Here is a 15,456-nt window from a genome sequence, read left to right as displayed (position 1 = left end):
TGGTTCATTCCCCTGTGACAACACCAGATTAATAAAAGGACTAAGCTGAAAAGAAAATTAAGGAATGAAAAACAAGTTTCAAAAACGATCAACTTTACACAATTAGTACGTGTATTTTAAAGACAGCATCACAAAATGAACTGTGTATGAAAAAGCAATAAATATCCCTGGGTTTTTTGTTGATTGTTCCACATAGTTATTTGTTTATTTATTAAACAGTATTTTTTTAATGCCTGTGCCCTGTGTCATACTGTGTGCACGTTGCTTCCTATTTGGGCATCTCCTTCTGAAAGAACAAACTTATCCATGCAAAAGCATTGCACAACCCTGTTTTTGGTTCAATTTAAATTAACCAAATACTTTAACGCCAGGTCTCCAGAAATCCTAGTTGTTACCTTTATTCTCTTAGATCAGGGGTATCAAACTCAATTCCTAGAGGGCCACAGCCCTGCAGAGTTGATATCCATCTCTGCTTTAACACACCAACCTGTACGCATCAAACAAGCCTAAAGCACTCAATTAGTTTGATCAGGAGTGTTTAATTAGGGTTGGAACTGTGCAGCGCTGTGGCCCTCCAGGAACAAAGTTTGACACCTGTGCCTTAGATGACACAATTATGCTTATCCTATGTGATGTCCTGGCTTTTCTCACTTTTAAATTAACTCCATCCATCATCAAAGCAATCCATACATGAACTGTTATCAATGGCTTCTACAAATTGCATACATACATTCAAGCAAGATGAATTATTTTATATGAAGCTACTGTTGTAAATCCTCACCTTAGCTTTCAGCTCCTATGTGATGTGTCTTTGGCAACTCTCTCATAATATTTTATTCCGTTTTAAATATTTTTCTTATAAAAACCCATTACTTCAGAAGGCATTCACAAACCCAGTGGATTTGCATGGATACATTTTATGATGGATGTACTTTTTAGATCTTCAAAAACTCAAGCATCATGCACCGCCATTACAAAGCAATGATGTTGCCTGAGATATATCTGATAGAATAAAGACATATACACCTAGGATGGTTCAAATGTTTGTAGACTACTGGATGGTTTTCATTTTTGAATAAACTGTTCCTTTAATAAATAACAGATCAATTCAGCAACACTTTATATATTATACTCAGTAAAAAGTCATGTATGGGAGTATGGAATCCTAATGTTTTCATGTGTAGATGCATGTTTGTTTTACATATTTGACAGTATCTTCTCTGTTTTCTTTCTACCTTCTGAGAGTGGTTCTCTTCCTGATTTGTAACACCCTTTAACTGGTTACAAAAGCAGGAATCCTAAAAATGTATCTATTTATTATTAAATATAGAAAAAAATGTATCGGAAGTCGTAAATTGAAGTAACCAGCTATGAGGTGAATCACAACATTACCCTATAGATTAACATGTATTTAGTATTGTGAGCTCTAATGTGCAGTGTCTAAGTGTGGGGGAAAGAGATCTTTAACTGCACTCACTTCTACTGAAGCATTGCAAATGATGTAATAGTCGGTTTCCTGCACTCTCAAAATACCTGAAATGTATGCGCATGTTTTGTAGTCAAGCTTGTTGTTTCTATTGCTACAACCAGCAACTTTAAATACTTTTATATTTCTTATGTTTATTTGTTAATTCGGTAACATTTTATTTTGATGGTCCCTGTTGCACATTGTGTTGACTAAAAGTTGCATTGCAACTACATGCCAATTAGTTCTCAGTTGAGTATTAGTAGACTGTTTGCTTAATATCTGTTGATACTGATCCTTCAACATTTAGCTGATTTGAAGACTTACACTAACCCCAACCTAACAGTCAACTAATTATCTATTGAGAAATAGTTGCCATGTAGGTGCAATGTAACTTAAATTCAACAAAATGTGTTAAAGATGCCATCAAAATAAAGTGATACTATTAATTCTGTCATTTATAATACTTCATAAGAGTGTAGTTCTTTCCCTAATATGCTTCATATCGTATATTGCACTGTGATCCACCTCTTAGCTGCTTGCTTCATGGTTTATAATGCTTTAGCCAAGACTTTAGGAAAAGTAAAATTTCTTTTCTGGAAGCAGCACTGCTGAAAAGTGGATGGGCAGGGATGCACTGTACACACATTGGAATCTTTTAGGGCTCTACACAATTACTGCTTATATAGCCAGGTAATTCAGGCGCCATTAAATGCTTCCTGTAGGAATTCAGTCAATCTGATTACTTCTTTCTGTAGTTGAAAGAGACAAAGCTTGAACTTGCAGCATTTCCTCGATGATTGTAATGTGATTGCCACACTATTTTTAAAGAGTTCAATATAAAACCACATTTACTTGAATGTTTTTTTTTTTTTTGTGATTTTTTTATTTATTTTTGTTCCTCTCCACTGTTGAGGACTTATAGAGCTGCCCATCAATGGATTTGCTCTTCGGTGTTTTCAGCAGTAAAAATTAATCCACACTGAACTGAAGTGAACTAAACTGAATTCTGAAAACTGAATTGGCACGGTTTCAATTTACTAGAACGTATATTTTAAGCTTCTTTGACACAATCTACATCAGAGGTGTCAAACAAAAGGCCCACGGGCCAAATCAGGACCGCAAACAAGTTTAATCCGGCCCGTGAGATGATTCTGTAAAATATAAAAATGAGATGCAATTTTTCTATAAAAGAAACTGCTGTTACAATTGTGTCCATTGGATAGCGCAATGGCAAACTGTTAATTTCATTCGATCCAGAAGCCTTAATCAGTGTCAGTTTGACACCCTTTTCAAAGAGAAAGACCACATCCATGTCCTGCCGCACCACACTTAGGTGTTCTCACAAGGAAGCGTAACTATTTCACGTTTTGTCAGTTTAACGCTAATGTGCACTAGTTCAGTCGTACAAAAATGTATGACATAAAAAAGTAGACGTGGCACCCAACCACACCCCTAAACCCAACCATTATTGGTGGATAAGCAAATCATACTAAATTGTACGAATGAGATCATACGAATTTATATAAATTAGCCACTAAATCAAAAAGCTATGAATTGCCGTGAGATTGTGTAGTCCTCAGACCCCAGCTTTATGTTGATCATATTAAAACAAAACAAAAAAAACAATTGTCATTTTTAAGTTATTCCATGTACCATATACCATGATTTTACCAGTGCGGCCCACTTGGGAATAGTTTTTCCTCCATGTGGCTCCTGAGCTAAAATAAGTTTGACACCCCTGATCTACATTGTAAAATCGCTATAGAAATAAAGATGAATTGAATTGAATTCTGTGGTTGCAGTTTATCATTCTATCTGCTATATATCATAGGTCTTCATAAAATAAATACTGCACATCCGCCATGTTTGGCTCATATAAGCATCAATTGCATGTCCATCTCGTCTTGCAGTGCTTGTGATCCTTTTGTTAGTAACGTCTTGAAGCTTGTGATTGATATGGATGTGTCCCACTTACAGTTTTACGCTATGCCTGATTTCCTCATTCACTTGCCCCAAATAGGCATCTCAGCTGTGGTTTGTTTTGAATTCATTCGTGTTTCTCTGTTCAGCGATCTGTGCTGTTGGTTTTTATTTGTTTGATTTTTCGTAAGAAGCTTGTGTGCCATTGTGGAAATGAAATGTTCTCCAGATCCAGCGCATCCTGCCCTGAAGCGGACTCCATGCCAGTGCGATCCCACTAATTCCTTTTTTTGTTTTCTCTCTCTCTCTCTCTCCCTCCCTACTCCTCGCTGCAGATTAAGGTGGTGAACGCATTCCGTAGCTCCCTTTACGAGGGCCTAGAGAAGCCAGAATCCAGAAGCTCCATCCATAACTTCATGTCCCACCCTGAGTTTGTACCCATCTCCGAAGAGGAATCCCGCATCTCCACGATAGACGAAGGCTGTGCAGAGTTCGAGCTCCCCTTCTCTTCCAAACCTCTTCAGAGCTAGGATATGTCTTTGTGACTCTTCCATCATCCTCCAGTGCAACTACCCTAAAATCGTCATCTTTTTTTTGTTCCGTTGTTGTCTTTTTAAAACCCGTTCACCACTCCTCCGGTGGAGCCCTGCTGATGCACATCTGAGAGACAGCAGCACCTACAGTTCAGCAGCCATTTGGGCGACCACAATCCCTTTCTCCTGTCCTCCATCTCCTTGCCCCTCTCGACTTGCACTGTGTTGGCAGCAGCAGCAGCAGCAGCAGCGCTCTGTAAGTACATGCGGCTGTGCAGCAGCCCATGTGACGCATGGCCTAACTTACACACTAGAGGGCGACGCTGCGGCAAACGCCCTCTCAGCCTCTCACTGGCATTTTTATCTCTTATACAGTTGTGATTTTTCTCATTTTTATATTATTATTGTCTTTGTTCTTGTGTAATGCTGTAATCATTTTTGTTATTTGTCCCAGGACTCTCATTTACATAGTTTATTTTTGTTTTGTTTTGCTGAAACAGTTCATGCAGTTGCTGTGTGAATAGATTTCTCTCTCTCTCTTTTTTTAACCTCTCTCAATTTGCTGTTTTAAGGTGGATTGAACAACACACTCTCTTAGTTGAAATGATTTTATGCTCTAATGGACGTTTTTAATTAGTTCAGACACACTACAGTACATTCTTGTCATACATACAATGCTGTTAGGCTCATTTTGGGTGTTCTGTCACTTTATATGTACAAATGTAAGGCTGCTATAGTGACCATTAGCAGAATAAAAACAAACTAAAATAAACTTATTCGATAGCTTTGAGTTAAGAATACCTGATTGGCTCTCAAGGGGGCAGGGAGGGTCATCCTACACATCATCTCATCCAAGTCGCACCCCGTTGGGCATCTCTAGTCTCTTGTTAATGCGTCGAAATGAAAGGCCCAAGCTAACTAACGAGTACTTTTTATCAAAGGTACAGCACCTCACCATTGTGTGCATGTATCTGTCCGTAGGTTCATCTTTGTCTGATTGTACGGGAACGGGGATTGTAATGCTAATCTTTACAGGATATCGACTAACAAATAGAATTTCCTCTCTTTCAGAAAAAAACAAAATGTGATAGAAGTGAATCTGTATGTGTGTACTTTTTCCTCAGCTCTGCAGTTAGGTGTTCTCCTTGTTATCAGCCTGTGCTCCACATAAGTTACATACGTAGACGGCACTGGTAGAGCTCCGAAATCCCATCCCTGAACTTAGCCTGCAAGGGTAAGGGGACTGCACGTAGTAAGCATGCTTTTGTATTTATAAAAAGAAATAAAGAAAGAAGAAAAAAAAAAACATACCCAACAGCATGCGGCAGGGGCTTCCGTGAGCTCTGCTAAAACCTGGATGACAAACTAGATTGGACAGTTTTCGTAAGAGCGTGGCCTCAATGACATATGGTTTTTATTAGCCGAAACATACAACTGCCACAGACCGACCTTCCGCTCATACCAGTCTAGGTTCAACGGATTCCTCAAATTACACCTTTTTCTACTTGCTCAGAGCCATATTTTATAGATTGTTCTTTTATATCCCATTGTTTTTTCAGTTTATTTTGTATTTCCAACCAAATTCGAAAAACACACAGAGTGTCACTGCCTAAAGACTAAAGGAAAAACAAAAACCTAGATGGACCACTTTAATGTTTACGGAACGGTTCCACAGCAGTTGGCTGATGCTGCGCTTCCCCCTACTGGCAGTTTTTTGTTATTTCGCTTAAGTGGAACATAGTATGTTATTGTGGGGAAGCATGCATGGGTTTCATATAAAGCTCAATGTTTTGTTCCTTTTTTACAATTGTTCTGTATTTTTATATTAAGTACTTTTTAATATTTTGGGAAAAATATAAATATAGGTGTATAGGCCAGAGAGTTTGGTTATATAACAAATTAGGAAATTAAGCAGTTGAGTACATGCAGTTATATATATATATATATCTCTATAAATATATAAATATTTATGCCACGTTTGTTGTAACCACATGCGTTATCAGATACGATGTCCGAGCTAAGGAAGTTACGAGTTTACTGTAAGGTCAAGTTCTCGACAGAACATATTAGGCCTTATCCTGTATTGTGTACTCCGAACCTGCAGCCACAAATATAGATGTGCTAAAGTCTTATTTAATTCTATAATTTGGCACCTAATTGGAATCTAGTAAACCATAGCGGGTGATGTTAATTAAAGCTTTTGAGGTCTTCAACATTTGTGTTCTGATAATAAAACATCATTTCTTTTGTGTAAGTTTTCTCTATGACCCTTTAAAGAGGCTAAAAGTCTATGGAAAATGATTGAAAATGTTGCTTATTCTCTGTGTTTTCATCCTTTTTTGACTGAATTGTCTTTTTTTTTGTCATATGCAGCTCTGGATACAAATTAAGCATACATACTGTATGTTGCACAATATGTATTTCAAAATGACTTCATGTGGAAGCAGTCAAATGGTTTCCAGTTAGAGCTTTACATAAATTCTGCCAAAGTGTTGCTTTTGTAAAGTCAGTTCTGATTTCTGTCTTTGTTCTTGTTCATTTAGAAGAAATGGATTTCACTTCTTTATTTGGATCCCCCAATGTTTCCCCTCCATGCGGAACACAAATTCAGTTTTAGTTTTCATTGCTTGGACATGACGGATACAGAACAACGATCAAAGCCATTTTCTGTCTATTATTATTTCATGGTTCCCTTTAATAACTATTCAGAACAATTTCTGTTATTGCACGTTTCTTTCACGCATTCTGTAAACTGAGAATCGCTTCAAGGTGTTGTGCAATAACTTTATCGTATTAATACTCTACTGAAGTTGTCTGACAGTCCTTGTTTGTTTGGTTGGTTGGGACGGGAGGAAATGATACACCATAGCTGTAAATAAAAGATGTGTTTTAAAACTGGAATATAACAGATTAAGTTTTAACCGCTTATTTTGCATTTGTTTAGTCCAATTACATCTGATGTTGAACGAAATTGTATATGATTGCGGGGGAAAGCCGTCAAGCGAACATCTGATTTCTGTAATTCATATGAAACACAGTAATATACACTGGTGTTATTTTTGTATAAACATAATATCATCTATGTGGCATGCATTACTTATAAACAAATTGGTGGTTCAAAGCAATATGTACAACCTGGTGCGATTGGTATTTTTAGTGTCCTGTGTAGCTTAAACCACGCTGTATTTGGGGGAAAAATGCATTGGAAAAAAAATCGTAATTGTTCAATATATGTGTTCAATGTTCTGCATGATTACATATGGAATGAGGCGTCCCCAAATGTTTACTTGTTTCTAGAATGAATGTGAGACACAAACACACACACACACACACACACACATGCGCACTCTCACACATTATCAACTGACTCTGCAAAGGAAACACACACTAACTAGATGCTGTTCTAGAAAACTACGTTCTGCACAGAGGAGATGAAAGCATCTCATTTCTTGTCTAGACATCATGAGAGAGCACTGCTCCATTACGTTTCCTAATTACTGGGGTGTGGGAATTGGGGAATGACTGCCAGAGTATGTGCTTGAACAATTTCTGCTCTTCTTTTTACGAGTTACGCTTTCGCTCTGGCTTCATTTCGTTACTTTTATAGCCATAAGCCTTGGCTGTTGATTGAACTGCCTAATTGCAGAGTGGTACGAGCTTTGATGTTCCATCACCTTATTGTGTGGGTTACCAGCTCCATCCAGAAAGCTCCCTCTCATCCATGCATGATCCATCAAAGATGAAAGACACTAGTAAAGCTGAAGGACTTGCGTTAAGGTAGGCAACAGTCGTACTTGAGTCCCCATTTCACTTTCCTAAAATGCACTGATTCCCTTTACTTTCTTTATTCCCAAACTTTTCCTCTAATTGAGGGCTTCAAGAGAGAGAGAGAGCATTGTTCTGTAAACTTGTTCACGTTAGGTTTAGCTATTTCCATCATCCAATGAATATGTGTGGTCTTACATCCAAAATGAAGCCGACTCATTGCTTAATGCATGTACAGAAATCAGTTTTAGCACATCATTATTACCATTTGTTCTTATTTTTCCTTGATCCTTTTGTATTGGATGTGATTGTGGGGCATATGAATCATGACAGACAAACTAAATTAAGTTGCTTTAATTGAACGTTTAACCCCTACTGCATTACTCACAGTTTTGTGGGATGGACAGGCTTTAGCAAGCCTCTGTAACCCTCATCCCACATAACCTCACTCCCATCCGGGTCACGGCACCAACATACTCCGTCCCCATTCAGGACGTGAGTCAAACCAGTGTCTCTGGCATATGAAGTAAGCGAACTAACAAGGACCAAGAAGATCACAGCCTATTGCCTGCCTCTGTTACCCTCATCCTCTTTAACCTCACTGCCACTACACCAACATAATTCCTCTGGGTTCAAGTGAAACTCAAAATGGTGTGATTGGCATTGGAGACTTGCAAACTTAAGCTTAGGTGAAAGCTTGCAGATTCGAGTTCACCTATTGAGCTTTGCCCGCAGAATGAATACTAGCTGCCCTCCATTACACTTGCCAATCTGAACCTATTCAGGTCATGGTACCAATGTAATCCCTTTGGTTTTACTTACCCCACTCAGAGTGGGATTTAAACCAAAAGTGGGTGCACTAACAAGGACACGGAAGATCATAGCTTCTACCCTAAATGTCTCTATAGTGTACAGCTGGTCTCCATTACACTCGCCCCTCTAAACCTCGCTCCTATGCAGGTCAGAATGCCACTGTATTTTTCACTTCTCTGTTCTAAGTGGGAAAAATGGTTCGAACCATGGTAACCGTCATGAGAGGCAGGGGCGATAACAATGATTTTAAAGATCCTGACATCCTATATCAATTACTAGTATGCCTTAAGGCAATGGGTGTGGGGTTAACTCAGATTCGAAGATCAAGCTAGTACTATAGGGCAAGGAGTTTGCACAGCGAGTGACAAAATAGTGGATAAAATCTGTTTACAGCCATTTTAGAGGAATAAATGCAGTGTTTTGTGAATTTAACTTATTTTTTTACTGTAAACATGCCATCTCTAGGATCACAGAAGTGCCAATGGACCACACGGACAGCCTGCACCACTGTGTCTGATTGATTTAGTCCTGAGTAATCGGTTAAAGATGAGAAAAACGTCTTCAATAATCTGTTTGTAAAAAAGTGTGGTGGCCTTAATTGATTTCGAATAAAAGTGAATCGGATTTGCATTAGTTTTAAATGATTTAATTGAAAATGTTGAAGCCCATGTGTCCTAATGTCCTCTGTTTACAGTCTCTTTGGATGACACGTGCTCACCTAATGTAATGTAGTTTTAAGGGCTATAAGGTGACAGTAGGGGGGATATGCTGTTACCGCATCTGTGTGTAATGAAGTCGAGGAGTTGACTTAAAATGTTCTTGGAAAAGTAATGTACGCTTATTCGGTTTGTTTTCCATCATCAGTGTGAATTGAGTTCATTTAAATCCATACTTGATTCAACCTTCATGTTGCATGAATGGCAACATTCACCATAAGCAGCGAATTTATCATTAACTGTCAATGTGCACTTAGAGAAAATAATCGAGTATGTTTTGGATTCAGACAGCAAAGTGTGTGTGTGTTTGACGAGAAGATCTTGACCTGACAGTCATTAACAGTGTCTGCAGTCAGTGTGTGTTTTAATTGGTGAAAAAGGAAAAAAAAAAAAAAAGATTTTGTTAAGCTCTCCTCATCATTATCATGCTGAAATGTCAGTCCTGCTTGCTTCGAACTATGCAACAGATTCATTGGATTAAAATATGATGAATTATTTATTATTCTCTCCGCTGTCATAGCAATGCTCTCTCTCTCTCTTCCTTTCTGTTTCTCTCTGTACGCTTGCTTTATTTTGTCAAAGTGAATTCAGCCATGCCCATAGTTCATTACTTTATACTAATGCGAGTGTATTATCTATGTAATCTATGTGTGTGATGTGCACACATACAAGTTTTCTTTACTTTTTTGTAATATATGATCATGTGGAATGCCTTGTTCTTTGTCCTGTCGTTAAAATTTAACAGAACAAAATTGAAAAAAAAAAGGATAATCAAGCAATTGAAGTAAAAGTTATTATATAAACTATATATATATACATACATATATATACAAATCTATATATATATATATAAATAAAGCCATTAGAATTTGAAATACATCGAGCCTCATGTCCTTGTTTCTTGTAATCGTTTTTGATGGGTTTTGTTAAAACAGAAGTTAACAAGTATGCCAGTTTACAGCTGTGTATTGGTTATATTTAGAAGGTGTTACTATAGAAACTGCTGATTAGTGTCTGGCTTCCTCAAATACACATATGCCAATTTTCTAACTACCTATCTACAGAGATTAAAAATACAGAACAATCTAGAACCATCTGAGTTGCATATAGCAGAGTATATCAAATTAAATAAATGAGGAATTTGAAAAAGAATATTTTCAGATACCTCAGGAATTGGTGTGAATCTTGTGAAACCCTGTTTATTATGTAACCAGATGTTGCAAAATGGAGAGTCTGACAGCAGGTTGTCCAGATGAAGGCCAAGATACTGATCTTTTTAGCCACTAAAAGAAAGGCTAGTTGTTCCAGATCTGGTAATTCAAGAAAATGGCATCTTTACAAAGTCATTAACTCCTTCAAGTCTCCCAAAAATGCTGGTCCTTGAAGGGTCTAAATCAGTAGTTCTCAAACTGTGGTACGTGTACCACTAGTGGTACGTGGAGGATCAAATGTCACATATATTTAAATTATTCTATATATATTTAAAAAATTATCAAAAACGATTTATATATCAATGTGATGACATATAGCCTGTATTTATGAGGTCCAAGCAACATCCCCAGGTTTTGATGAATTGGCTACCATGTTAATACTTTACATTTAAGTACAGCAGTTGTTTTTTTTTTTTTTTAACCGTAATCTACCATTTTTTATTTTGAAAAACACATTTTATTGAAATAATGACGTTTTTGTTTATTATTTTTTTGTTTGTTTGTTTTACCTACTGTATAAGCTTAGTACAGTGTTAATGTTCAAACTATTTATAATGTTTAAAGTGGCTGACAATAATAAATATTCTAAATAATAGAAACTAATCTGCCACATGTTTGAACTGTGCAGAGTTGTAGCTGTTTTACCAGGCCTACTACGCTACTGTATTTCAATACTGCTCATTATGGTGATACTTGGAGAGATGCTTTTTTTCTGAGGTGGTACTTGATGAAAAAGGTTTGAGAACAGCTGCACTCAAAAAAATGATGTGTTGGCGTTAATTAACTTTTTTTTTGTCCACTGGTTCCACGTAACCGAGTTAAGTTACCTTTAGGACAGAATATTAATTTTAGTGAACTTAAGTTAGTTAGATAAAGGTAATGTAATGTTGTTTAGTTCAATCAATGTAACATTTATAATTTAGCTTTAATCAATGTAGTTATTTAAGTTCAATTATTGTAAAATTGATATTGTTATGTTTAACCAAATAAAAAAACAGTTTCCGTTTCATTGAGTTTATTCAATAGCATTTTTACAGTTTTACACATTTTCCAGCAATAAAATGATTATCAAAATCCAAATACTGTCTTTATCTGTATCTTCACTTATTACAATAAGTTAAAATATTAATACTATTAAAATAATAGTAATACAAGTATGAAGCAAATTGAAAACAATAAATGATTTTAAAAATATGCTTACAAAAACATTATAAAATACACTTTTCAAAATAATCTTTTTCATATATTACAAAAAAAATTCAAAAATAATATTCTGCCTTCAAATGATTTATCAAAAATATACTTAGAAAAATTAAGTCTTCTTTTGTAAACTATATTGTACCTTCTTTACACTGAAAAAGCAGATAACATTTCAGTTGTTCAAAGAAAGATTAACATTTTAAAGCAAAGTAACACGATCAGCACTACACCATAAATTAGACCAACCATCACAGAACATGCAATAGCTACACACATTCATCTCTCTGACACTTGCACCATTTATGCACATTTGCACCAGACACTTTCTTACAACCACTCCCTATATCTAAAAAACAAAAAACAAAACATTGTGCATGAAGTCTGCTTCACACAGGTGTGTGGGCTTGACAAACCACATGTAGAAGCATTCTTAATTCTTAATTTTTTTTTTGTATAATTAGCACATCTTGGGTGTACTGCCTCTTCTTGTTGATTTGCTGAATGTGTCCTCAATTGTAAGTCACTTTAGACAAAAGAGTCTGCTAAATGTTAATGTAACTACTGTAGATATGGTGGTGTTGCACATCAAGGTTTGCGCTTCATCATGCCCAGCATCCTAAAAAAGTCAGGTAAAAAATAAAACATTTACCAACAGATCAAAGGTGAAAGGAGGAATTGGTTTAAGAAGAAAATACAAAATGTTTTAAAAAATAAAATAAAATAGCTTACCATGTACTCCCTCACTTAGGGGCTTTGAGGATGCATTCACAACTTTTTTCCACTCGTGATGTTCTAAATGACATGAAATGACAATTAGTAATTTACTAAGTAATTAGTAGTTAAAATTACTAGTAATTTTTACTGTACATCATTTTAATGTGTGTATAGGCATCTAAAGGCATAGTACCTGGATGATCCACAGTCTCCTCAGCCAGATATGGGACTTTAGAGGTTGAGCTGTAAACCTGTGAGGGAGAAAATAGATGTGAGTGAGCAAAGATTAAAAATAATAAAATATAATAATATAAATAGCAAACTACTAAACTTAAAAATTTAAACGTGTTAGATGACCAAACAAATAAGCTTACATTAAATATGTCATCATGCTAGATGTCATACTATTTAAGTGTCACATATGCTTTTTTGCAGATTTTTAAGTTAACAGGCTTGAATAATACAATTAGATAATAAATAAAAGTGTGCCAACACCACATTTTAATAAATTTTATGTAATTTATCAAAACTGGCATTCAAACTTGACAAACTGCTTGACACTCATTTAAAATAAAGACTATCAAATCAAATAAAAAATCTAATCACTTTTATTGTCACATTATCAGCAGCATGTGTGCTATGATGAGTGAAAAGCTTAGACTATTCTAACATGACTATTCCTTACTACCAACGTTTGCAACTTTATTTTGGGGGAGTTAATATATACCAAGTATCAAATTTCACAGGAATGCAAAACAAACTATACATTTATCTGTCTATAATGTGGAAAAGACACAGGGAACATGGCAATTTTATAGCAATACTATACACAAACACAACATAGTATTACAAGAGAGTACATTTATGATTCAAATGTTGTCACAGCCTCAGTATAAATACATAAAAAGTAAAAAAAAAAACTCACCTGCGTGTCCACATTGGGGAAAGCTTTGTGCACGTTCTCAATTTGTACTGTAATCTTCATCTTTTGATTCCCATAATATGGCGCCGAGCTGAGAGTGATCGTTGTGGTTTGAATCTTCTTACTTCCTGTGTTGTTTTGAAACTGCGCATGTGCAGATATTACTCCACCTATTGACCAAAATACAGTACTGCAGAAGCAACACAACTCCCTTTCATTCATGTTAATTAAGCAAGCTGTTTAAATGTGAAAACTTACTTTTTCTAATTTTTTCCAACACAAGACTTTTATTTTTAATACACAAACATAAGTGAATTGTTTAATTTAAACATAGTTACTTTCTTTGGACCAACTAAAGCCATAATTCATTTTTTTGAGTGTGGTCTAGATGAAGACTCAATGCAATCTTAGATTTATGCAAGCTGAATTGCATGCAATGCTTTTAATGTGCACACCTAACACCGCCCCTAACCCTACCACTCACAGTGACATCTCTATCTCTATTGAGTATATTATGTCTGAGATTGTGTGTGTGCAGTTAGATACTATCAGGTCATTCTCAAGTGACCAATGCCTGACAACAGGATAATAAAGCTTGAACAGGGTAAGGATCTATATCTGCGTACAGTGTCTTGATGTTTACGGAAGTCTAATTTTATTATTAAACAAATGTATCCATTAAATGTTGGCCACAATTACTGGCATCCCTTAAAATTCTGAGTACCTGAAGATACATCTTCATATTTAGCGTAACATTGGGGTGATGTACTTGAAAAAGCTTGTGTGCTTCTCATCCACAGTACAAACAGAAATCACAAATTCTCTTAATAATCCAGCAAAACTAATCAAAATTGTTATATGTAACAAAATGTTAAGCTGTAAGAAATTAGCAAAAGCAATGGACATTTTTATTTCAGCCACAACAGCAATGTAATTAAATTGATCTAGTTCACCCGGGGAAAATATTAATAATAATAATCTTTATTCATTCTCCAAACATGAGTTGGTTTCCTTTGTTGAATTTAAGAGAAGACGTACATAGAGAAGAACTTTGAAAAAAAAAAAAACATCCACTGACCTGCATAGTATTTCACACCCCCTTTCTCAATGCCTGCTTTTCCCCAACATTCTTCAGGTAAAAATGCTGAATGTTTGGAATCACTTAAGAGTAAGTAATTGGATTTTAATTTCTAGGTGATATAACAGGGGTGGCCAACCCTGTTCCTGGAGAGCCACCTTCCTGCAGATTTTAGTTGCAACCCATATCCAACCTGCCTGCCTGTAATTATCACATGGTGTTCAGTTCCTAATTAATTGGTTCAGGTGTGTTTGATATGGGTAGCAACTAAAAAGGTGGCTCTCCAGGAACAGGGTTGGCCACCCCTAATCTATAACATAGATTTCATTATACTGGAGATGTCATGAATCTGACTCACTCCAGAAGTTGTATAATAATTAGCCACAGCTTGATCTTTTACCAGAACACACATCATTGTCACACATGCCATGAGAATGAGATTTTACCTTCATGGACCTGGGAACAGATGTAGAGATTCTGTCTGGAAGGATGATCTCTCATCTTTATTCAGGTTTAGACCCATTTTAATTGTTTTTAACTGAATTGATAAACTGCAGATTTATTTTCAGTGGTGTCTTTGCTCATTTACCAAGGATGTCAATAATTCTGACCATGACTTTATCTCAAATTCACACTTCCCTCACCCTTGTAATGTATACAATATAGGTAGGTAGGCAGGTATGTCTGATGAGATACTAAACATCAATGGACAATATAAAGAATTAGAAAATGGCGACTTTCACCATTCGTGATGCGCCTTTTTTATTTTATTTATTTATTTATTTGATATGAACATCACAATTGCACTGGACAACCAAATGCATTTGTTTAAGTGTTTTAGCAGACTTGCTAATTCTCAACACCTATCCACAGGAGACTTGACAAAATGAAGATATAATAAATGCATTGCAAAAGCAAAGGCGGCATGATCCAACAATGGTAAACTATTTGTGCAAACACTGCAGTTTTGCTTTTAACCACTTTCTAAGAACGCTACTAAAATATTTCTATTACTTTCTGATTTTAGGCTAACAGGTAAATCATTCCATAATTTGGCTCCCTTTAAAACAGATTGACCAAATGAGGTCTTACACTTTGGCAATAGTCACCATTAGC

At 36.0% G+C, this 15,456-nt stretch overlaps 2 long non-coding RNA genes across 2 annotated transcripts in view; one reads left to right on the top strand and one right to left on the bottom strand.

Moving 5' to 3' along the window:
* The window catches only part of LOC147841783 (uncharacterized), a 751,871-nt gene that overhangs the window by 197,377 nt on the left and 539,038 nt on the right, over positions 1 to 15,456 (top strand). The window lies entirely within an intron of this gene.
* Positions 11,425 to 13,394, bottom strand: LOC147841788 (uncharacterized). Its single transcript, XR_015502569.1, has 4 exons — positions 13,266 to 13,394; positions 12,534 to 12,591; positions 12,356 to 12,418; positions 11,425 to 12,242 (listed from the first exon to the last, which is right to left on the bottom strand). It is a non-coding gene; the product is annotated as an uncharacterized LOC147841788 (long non-coding RNA).

The sequence above is a fragment of the Danio rerio genome, chromosome 11 (genome assembly GCF_052040795.2).
Source record: "Danio rerio strain M-AB ecotype USA chromosome 11, GRCz13ab, whole genome shotgun sequence".
NCBI lineage: Eukaryota > Metazoa > Chordata > Actinopteri > Cypriniformes > Danionidae > Danio > Danio rerio.
The sequence above is the reverse complement of the archived record's forward strand: the minus strand, read 5'-3'. Positions and strand labels throughout refer to the sequence as shown.